Source organism: Opisthorchis viverrini (genome assembly GCF_000715545.1).
Source record: "Opisthorchis viverrini unplaced genomic scaffold opera_v5_10, whole genome shotgun sequence".
NCBI classification, from domain to species: domain Eukaryota; kingdom Metazoa; phylum Platyhelminthes; class Trematoda; order Opisthorchiida; family Opisthorchiidae; genus Opisthorchis; species Opisthorchis viverrini.
The window spans coordinates 67178-76330 of NW_008751666.1; positions in this window are offsets into that span (position 1 = coordinate 67178).

Genomic DNA, 9153 nt, shown 5'->3' on the forward strand with positions numbered 1-9153 from the left:
ATATATATATATATATATATATATATATATATATATATCAACTGTATGAGTAAATTAGGTATCTGGCGATCAGGTAACTTGATTTCGATTGGTCCTCTTCCGGTCCGTCTGACCCATCGTATGTAAGGCATATTGAGGCGCGCGATAATTTACACACGTATAATGTGTGCCTTCAACTCCCAACATAACCACCGGAAATGCATGTGGTTGAGTAAACACGACCTGATGTTGAGAGTTCCGATCCACCACGACCACGTTTCCCCTGCTTGCCACAACTATTGTGTGTTGCCTCATTGTCTCATCTGAGTGGGATGCATGATCTCTCGCTAACCTACATGGACATGGTAGCAGCAAAAACTTTTAAGCTTCGATCCGGTGATCTCCAGTACACACACTATTTCACGGAGCCCAAAATATATTCATGTCGAATATGCTGGAACATGAACTACAGGTTAGTAGAAAAGCACTAAGGTCGAAGGACTATTACGCAAGGTCCATTTCCTTATCGCGTGGCATACTCAACACTTTGGTGTCGCCACCGATGAAAACGTTTCAACTTTCAACATCAGAATGTGTCTTTTTATTCACTTGTGGTCGCGGTAAATGTTACATTGGAAGAACTGAAACAAGGTCTGAAACGAGTGCAATAAGTCTCATACACGATGGGCCAGAGAGACCGAAACAAGGCTCCTGTGATCAATTGCAATCAAGCTTTTTGACCACCAAATACCTAATTACATCTACTCAAATCATTCTTTACAGTGATGACCGATTCTTTGGGCCATAAGCATCTCCAGACGAAAGCAAAATCCGTGTGTTGAAAAGTAGATGTCCGCAGCTTTACCTTTACTCCGGTTCTCGTCACCCGGGTCGTAGAATGTTTAACAAAGTCTAGCAACCCACTCACATTCCGACTTCTAGAACTTCGAATTTTCAGTAGCATGTTGTATGCTAGTTTATATTTCACACATCACACGTTTGCGGCTGATAGCGGTTCATGAAATTTTACCATACCGCATAAATTGTTTCCTGGTATCGTTATTCAGATTCATGAAGGGAAATATGTTTTATTCGTATGGATTGATTTACAATTTCTAACAGTTTATTTTTTGTTGTTGAATTTTTCAGTCGATATGACTATCCAGATTGTTTTGACAGGACTGTGTGATCTATTTCGAGTCGGTATTTTCAACTGTGTGTACACGCTGTTTTCTTTTACGCACGGCTGTTAGTGGTGTCGATTTGCCTAAACCTCAACGCATCCACGGTTGAAAAATGATGCACTATCAACTGATCTGATACACAAACCACAGTATAGACTCAGCTGCATCAAACAAAAATCATAGAAAACTTTTGGGGGTATATTTTACTCTAACTACGTCTAACAATATGTCTATCATATATCAGTCATTTACCCGCAAAGATTTTAGGTCGTAAAGTGTGCTCACAACCTTTTTGGAGTATATTCTGATTCACACGAATTTGGGCTTATCTTCCAAGAATGCATATTCATGCACTGCGAAATTCTGAGTTCACTCGAAGTGTTTTGAACATTTTTCAGGTTTACCGTTCATATTGAAGAACAACCGATCCCACATGACTGATAGCAAAGCACACTGGAAGTAAACAGTTTTGTTTCGAGTGCACCTTTCAACCAACTTAAGTCCATGAACACAGACACGCCGAGCCAAAGACGTTCTCCACAGACCCAAAGTTGGAATCAAACCGGGATTAATCTGTGGTACGCCTCACTCCGCATGCCATAGATTAGCCCGTGGGTTGCTGGACATTCTAACCCCTATCCGTGAACTCTGTACTTAGCACCGTGTCTGCGTATCGGTTATAACACATAATACGTAGCAAAACTAATGTGCGTTCCTTAATTACAGGTATTTCTTTTACCTAAAAGGAGAACGTTTCGGAGATGTTATAACCATCAACAAAATTCTCGTATGTACTCGACTACCACAATCCAAAGAACAACCAAATAGGTTTGCCATGAGATCGGAGAGGAAGCTTAAAGACTAACTCAACGTTATCACCGAACACCCAAACGACACCCTCAAAGGCTCACAGTGCAGTAAAATGATGTGGACTGGACGATACGTACAGTTTTTCAGTTTTACTCCAATAGCATTCAAACGAGTTGTGCTTCTAACTTTGCTTAAGCATTCCAGACGGCTATCTACTTTGATTCTTTCCAACAGGAAGAAATTTCAATAGAAATATTGTTATCCAGAGGCTGTGTCGAAAAACTGCTGTCCACAGAAATTCACGATCACAGTGATCGGAACTGCTTGTAGTGAAGAATAAAAACGTCCGTATTAGACTACGGTTTGAAGAAGACCATTTGATCATTGCCAGAAAGCACTAATTGGGTTTTATTCCCATCACCGCCAAGCTATTCTGACCTCATACAACAAGGTAAAGAGCAGATCTCCCCAAACATTTCTGTCTCACACGCACTGCAAGCATCTTCCCATGTTTGTGAGTGGTCCTAATTTGGCTGAACAGACGCCCACCACTTTATTTATGCCGGCTGGCTAGACTGTCAACCGGGGTTCCGAACCAAGTCCGATGACAGGTCTCATCGATCCCTAGGCATATTCAAGCAACCGGTTATCGCGTTTACATGAAAACACCATTCAGAGTCTTTCTGCGCAACTGTAAACCGAAACTGTTAGTGTTCACCAAGGCAGGGATGACCGATTACCGAGAAACATTTGTGATCAACAAAATTTTGGCACGAATTTTAGGTTCACTTAAGGTTTGTGAACCATTCACTGAGCGGGATGTCGATCTTCTTGCTGGTGTGCGTTAGTGTTGCTCATGAAGACAGATGCGATGAATGTGTTTGATTTTATGGTATTCTTTTGTGTCCACACTTTAATTTGAGGTGTCCTGCACATAAACTTTCTATTTTGAAACCCCATTTTTCACCGTGCTTCAGTGGAGGGGCATATGTACTGGTGCACAATCAGCAGGCAAGAAAGCTTTAACTACAGTGCTGTTGTCTTGAAGAGTACACCTGGGTGGCGTAAATCCAAACTCAGCGATCGATCGGGAAAGTAAAGAGAACATTCTCCATTCCGTCCTGGTTTAAACACTTCGTTCGGCGCATTCACACCGCCCATTGACTACGGTATTGTACGCACTGTGTTGCGATGTCGCACCAATGATGCTTTGTGGCTGCAAGCAGATGAGTCGATGGTTTCCACCAGACTATGCTTTGCACCCGGGTTTTACGGGGAGTGTCATTCTGTGTACTTTTGTTGAGTGAACGTTTTTGTGGTTCAGTACAACCCAGATTGACTTCCGTAGTTCCACTTCTTCTGGTCAAGTAACAAAGTTCGGTTCAAATATACGTTTGGTTTGAAAGTCAATGCATCCATTTGCCCATATAAGTGCGACGTTTGAACCTCTCACGGCTAACTGCTGAGCTGTTTGCCTGGTCACCATTTGGCGAAAAACGCATGCCTTTAAAGCTGAGCGGTCGAATCGTCACATTTATGCTGAACAAACGTTTTGTTTTGAAGTCTTAGAGTAGTTTCGTTGTGTTAGGTTCATCAACATCTACAAAGTTTCCATAGCATTCACTCATTGAGGGGGCTAGTTTTACCGGGGTGAACAATTGGACTGTTGTGAAGACCCGCCGTATAGTTCAGTGCCTTGCTTTCGATATTACAATTAGGCCTGTGTTGCGTGTTCCTGAGTGGTCTATGCATTTATAGCTGGGAGAAGCGAGAGACCTTTGGAACTAGTTGATTTTGTTAACTGTTTCCACTGTCCTGTTGTGATAAGCCCGATGAGGTCAGAATGCCCATGTGCACAATGGCTGAGTTAAAGTGTTCTAATTCCTAACACGTCCTAGAAACAAAAAATTGGCTCTGAAAGCCGGTGTAGAAGAATAGCGTCACGACCTTATATGTTCTTGGCTTTGGAATATTGGTAGCTTGGGTGCATTCATTGGTGTTTGACCAGTTGGCTGTTAATCTCTTCACCGATCTTGGCAAATGACATGCAGACGTTACGTCAACATTCGAGGAGACCCAACGGCGTACTGATGATTCCTCCTCAAATGGTGGCGAAACGTCTGTACGTCACTTACCAGCTTCACAAGCAGAGCCAGCTGATCAACTACCGGTTTGTGGTGCTATTTCTCTCAACATTTCGGCTGGTACGCCCGAGAAGTCTCCGTTTATGTTTATATGGATGGATGTGTTAACTAGTTTGAGGGAGTTACAACGATCTGAGCATAATTTCTCTGATTCCTCCACACCCTTTTGGAATAAGTTTAGTTTGTCTGGATATCATACTGCTTTTGGAAGTTATGTTCAATCTCTTTTAACTGGTCAGATAGGAATGGTTAGTGTACATTTTTCACAAACTTCTAGCGTTAAATATCAAGCCAACAGAAGGCTCCGTTCAATAAGTAACCCTGCTTGGCGCTTTTCTGGGGCGTTTTTACACACTAGTTAAGCAAGGACTCGTCTAGCAACGCACTTACAGTTGTCATCACCTTCCAATAGCTCTCTACAGGCGCCACCATAAACTTCATTCTAACGACATATTTGTGATGACTGCATGATGAAATTTACTTCGCAACAGAACTAAAAAAGTTGAGCTGGTTTGAACTGATCACTATAATCTGAAAGGATGATCTGTGGCTAACAACCAAACTGGTGGTCTTCAATCAATTGGAAAAAGTTTGGAGCCGATTAATAAATCATCTTTTCACTAGGGTTTGGTAAATAATTGGTAGTTTTTATTTGGGAATCGTTTCGCTTTTGACACAAAGCTTCATCAGGCCAAGTGAGCAGATCACCACGTTGACTAGATTTTAAGGTAGACGGAGAACCAATCAGTGAGATTTCTTTATTTTAGCACACTAGATCAGTGTTGAGTGTCGGTAGGTGCGGCTGCCAAAATTTTTGCGTTGATGGGTGGGGAGTATCAAATTAGTTCCGATCCGGTCATATTCCTTGATCTTCCACTTCAGGGTGCTTCAGTGAGGGTGCCACTTTTAGAGTTTGTTGGTCTTTGTGAACTTGTAAGTAATGTGACAGTTTAGTTGGGGGGAAGGGATGTGGGAAAGGTTAGGTGGAATTCAGATGATGACCATTCCTCTTGATAAACGTACACCAACACGTGTCAGCTCAACTGATCTAAAATTGTTCTTCACGCGCTTGCCAGCTCTACGCCTTTTATTCCGTTAACGTCGGGAGGCTTGGCGATTTCTACCGCCTCAACCATCAGTTTCTGTGACGTGGACCGTAGCCGTTGCTTCAAAACCTCTCCTTGATCTTTTCAGGGTGCTTCAGTGAGGGTGCCACTTTTAGAGTTTGTTGGTCTTTGTGAACTTGTAAGTAATGTGACAGTTTAGTTGGGGGGAAGGGAGGTGGGAAAGGTTAGGTGGAATTCAGATGATGACCATTCCTCTTGATAAACGTACACCAACACGTGTCAGCTCAACTGATCTAAAATTGTTCTTCACGCGCTTGCCAGCTCTACGCCTTTTATTCCGTTAACGTCGGGAGGCTTGGCGATTTCTACCGCCTCAACCATCAGTTTCTGTGACGTGGACCGTAGCCGTTGCTTCAAAACCTCAAAATTTTGTAAATCTATTTTGTATCCGGTGTCCAGTGCATGTTCCGCAACTGTTGAGTCTTTCACCAACGCTCAATACTCATCTGCGTTTCTCGGCGGTCTGTTTATTTTTATATGCTTTCCGGTTATGGTGTGAATTTTCCTGACCGTCTGTCTTGTATAGACCTTGGTGAATTCGCTACACTTAGTTTTGTAAGCACACCCCTGGTTCTCTTTGAAATCCTCTAATTTTATCAGAACAAAGCGCAAAGTGTTTCCCCTCTGGAAAGCTACTTTTATGTTGACCGTGTTCAGAACCCCACGATCTCTCTGGTTCACATGGAATAACAGAAGTCCCGATTCATTTCCTGTTGGGGTCCGCTACCGATACGAACATTCTTCGCAACTGACGCCTTATCAAACTAGCTGGATTTCAACTATCCCGAAGTTTGTTCTTTATTTCAATTTGGGTGGCTGTCCGATCACATTCTTCTGTGCGCAGAGCCTGTAGTGTCTGTAATCATTTGTCACATCTACCATTCTTCCTGAACTTGAACCAGACTTTGTAACTGTCGTTCACATTGTATCATAACGTTTGTTTTAATGTTACGAATACACAATTTTTCGGCGCGACCTGCTGACTTCTTGCTGAACGAGCGTATTTACGCTCCGTTGGACTGGTTGTTGACTGCTGAACCAAATCTCTGTGTCTGTGTCAACCGTTGAACGTCACAATAAATACCTGTGACAATTTTTTTAGCCGTGAATAATTTTCCTACCGTGGAATATATCACTCACGCGGAACCATCTGTGGGAAATTCCGACAAGGGGATAGTTCCTTTCACAGCCAGTTACTGCGTTTGGATCGGTGTAGTGGACTATTGGATCTACACATTCGTGAGTCCCCATTTGACTATTGATTCTTTTCCTATTGTGATTTTGTGATTTTTTATTGGTTGCTTTTGCTTGTTAATTTATCCGAACACGCTGATAGAGTCCTTGTCCGCTACAAGCCCTTAAATACCCAATCGTCGTCGAGACAATACTAGCAAATACCTACTTCTGATGGGCACATCAGTAGTTCAAAAGGGCCCTAGTGTCCGTTGGCTTTTCGTACAATGTGTACTTTAGTTTTTCCCCACCGCATGTGTCATCCGGTCTAAAAATTCCAACTTACTAAATTTGAGGTTTGGATTCAATTCATTCAGATAATTGCAAAACGCACTCAACTTGTTTCGTTTCATTTCGACGAAGGTGTCTTGTACATAACGCCAGAATATCTTTGGTGGGTATGGGAATTCGACTAATGCTTTCTTCCATAGATATATTTGCTAAAACCGGGAATATTGAAGACCCTGTTGTTGAGTATAAGCCACTGAGTAAAAAACGAAGCAGTTGAGATTCAAGAGTGCTTTTATGCCTTCCACTACTTCATCTACCTTAAGCTGTGTTCGTTTTGAAAGGTGAGTGTCTGCTAGTAACAGTCGCTTAGCTATTTCTAACGATCCCCTTTTGGTACATTTGTATCACTTGTAAACTGCTCTTTTTCATGCTCAGTATCATCTTCTTTTTCCCCATCAGTATCAGTCACATCGCTGTACAAATTTTGTTTCACTGAAATACAACCGCTACCGCCCGCTCGTTGGCTCCAACGTGACTTTGAGACTTTTGCTGAGTGACTGTTGTTGTCGTGAACAATCCGCTGCAAACACTGGACTAATATATTCACACTTGTGGATTAATTTTTCAATCACCGGAGATCTGGAATACCAGGAAGAGAAGATTATTCTTGGTTCGGTGGTTCAACGGAATACGGAACTACGGAATCTCCTATTTTGAACTGAGAGTCAAGATTTACTTTGATTTTTCTCCTTGTGACATTGTATCTGGCTTACAATAGTAATTTGCTCTGTTCACTAGAGACTCCATAGGGCCGTTGACCACTACACTACACCACTACACACACATTCAGGCGCGCGGGCGCTTCTCATGGAACATACCAATTAAGATTACCGTAAGAAGCGGGTGTTCACACTGCGTCCTACTAAAAAAACATCAAGCGGATTTTTGGGGACTTCGTTCTAGGTGGAGGTTTTAGATCGAGAGTGGACTATGCCAACTTTGGCATTTTCCTCTGCGGCTACTTAACGCACAATGAGCCCCGCAGATATTCCAGATGCAGTGGGGCAATTCTTACGAGCCAGACATCATGTCCTCATCTTTATTGAGTAGTCATTATTTGACTTCTTGTTGGATTCCATAAAGCTATATGGCACTGGCTAGAAATAAGTCAATATTCAATGGTCGTGCTCGCATAAGCGGCATCTCATTCACGAATAGACTGGTATCCTGTTATGCTCATCTTCCTACAAACCAGGAATCGTGCGCGTTTAAATCGGTTTCCCTAGCAAACTGAGAGAATATATTTCAAATGTTCAACGAGGATGAACCAAAAGAAGTGAAGTGATGAAACGTTGTGAATGAGTGATCAAAAGTGATTTGCGAACTATGTTTCTAAAAGCCCCAAAAGCAGCTACCTGCGATAAGTATGTACATGGGATTAATTTATTCATTAATTGCTAAAATTAATAGGACGTTCTAAAATATCTGCACTTCCCAAGGCTGCCTCCATTAATATTTCACACCTTACTGGAACTCAGAAGTTGGTTACTCTGCACTTTGTTCATTACTGCAAACAGTAGTGGTCAGAATATTTTGGTTTCAGATTTCCATAAATGTTCTTAGCTGGGCACCCAAGAATTATAACCCCAAGTGTTCAGGTTAGGAGCCATAATCTCATTATGGTCTAACTGAAGTACCTGAATTATTGTGCGGTTAGTGGGAACTACAGAGGATAAAGGCGTAATGTTGTAGTTGTTGTAAACCATGGATTTCAACTAATTAAGCTCTAGTTTATCTAACAGGCCTCTTAATATTGGGGATACACATTGGTCACGTGGTGCTAAACTTCTGACGGACCATTTCTCAGGTGGCAAGCGTTCTGTTCGCCGAATTTGGTGGTTGACATAAACACACCATATTATAGTGTTAAGTACATCGTCACTGGGCGCTTGGGTAGACATTTCATCCAACCTTGCTTGCATTCACACAATTTCTAGGCCCGATACCCCTGAAGTGATTAGTTGGTTCAAACTAGGACCGATCGTAAGTTGAGGTATCCGTTTTGAATTCGTACTTTTCTTATTGTTGATACTCACTTCCATACGATTGGTCTGGATGATGTCTCCAATTATGCGGTCCCATTCGGCCGCTTCCATTAAACAGTAGCGTTTCCTATGTCCGTGTTTAGGCAATTCCTTCTGATGAATTCATGCGTTTGTAGAATCAGTAGTTTTCCTAGCTTGGGTTTATGGTGGTGGTGACTCCCAAAAGGGTGACGCAGCTTACCCAGGCAGAGGTTCTCACAACAGGACCGAAAGAACTTTCATTATACATATGTGGAAAACCACCAGCGCACCTATGACCAAACGTGGAATGTCTCCGATCCCAACTGTTTCATTGCATTCGATAAATAAAATAATAATAATAATAATAATAATCAATAAA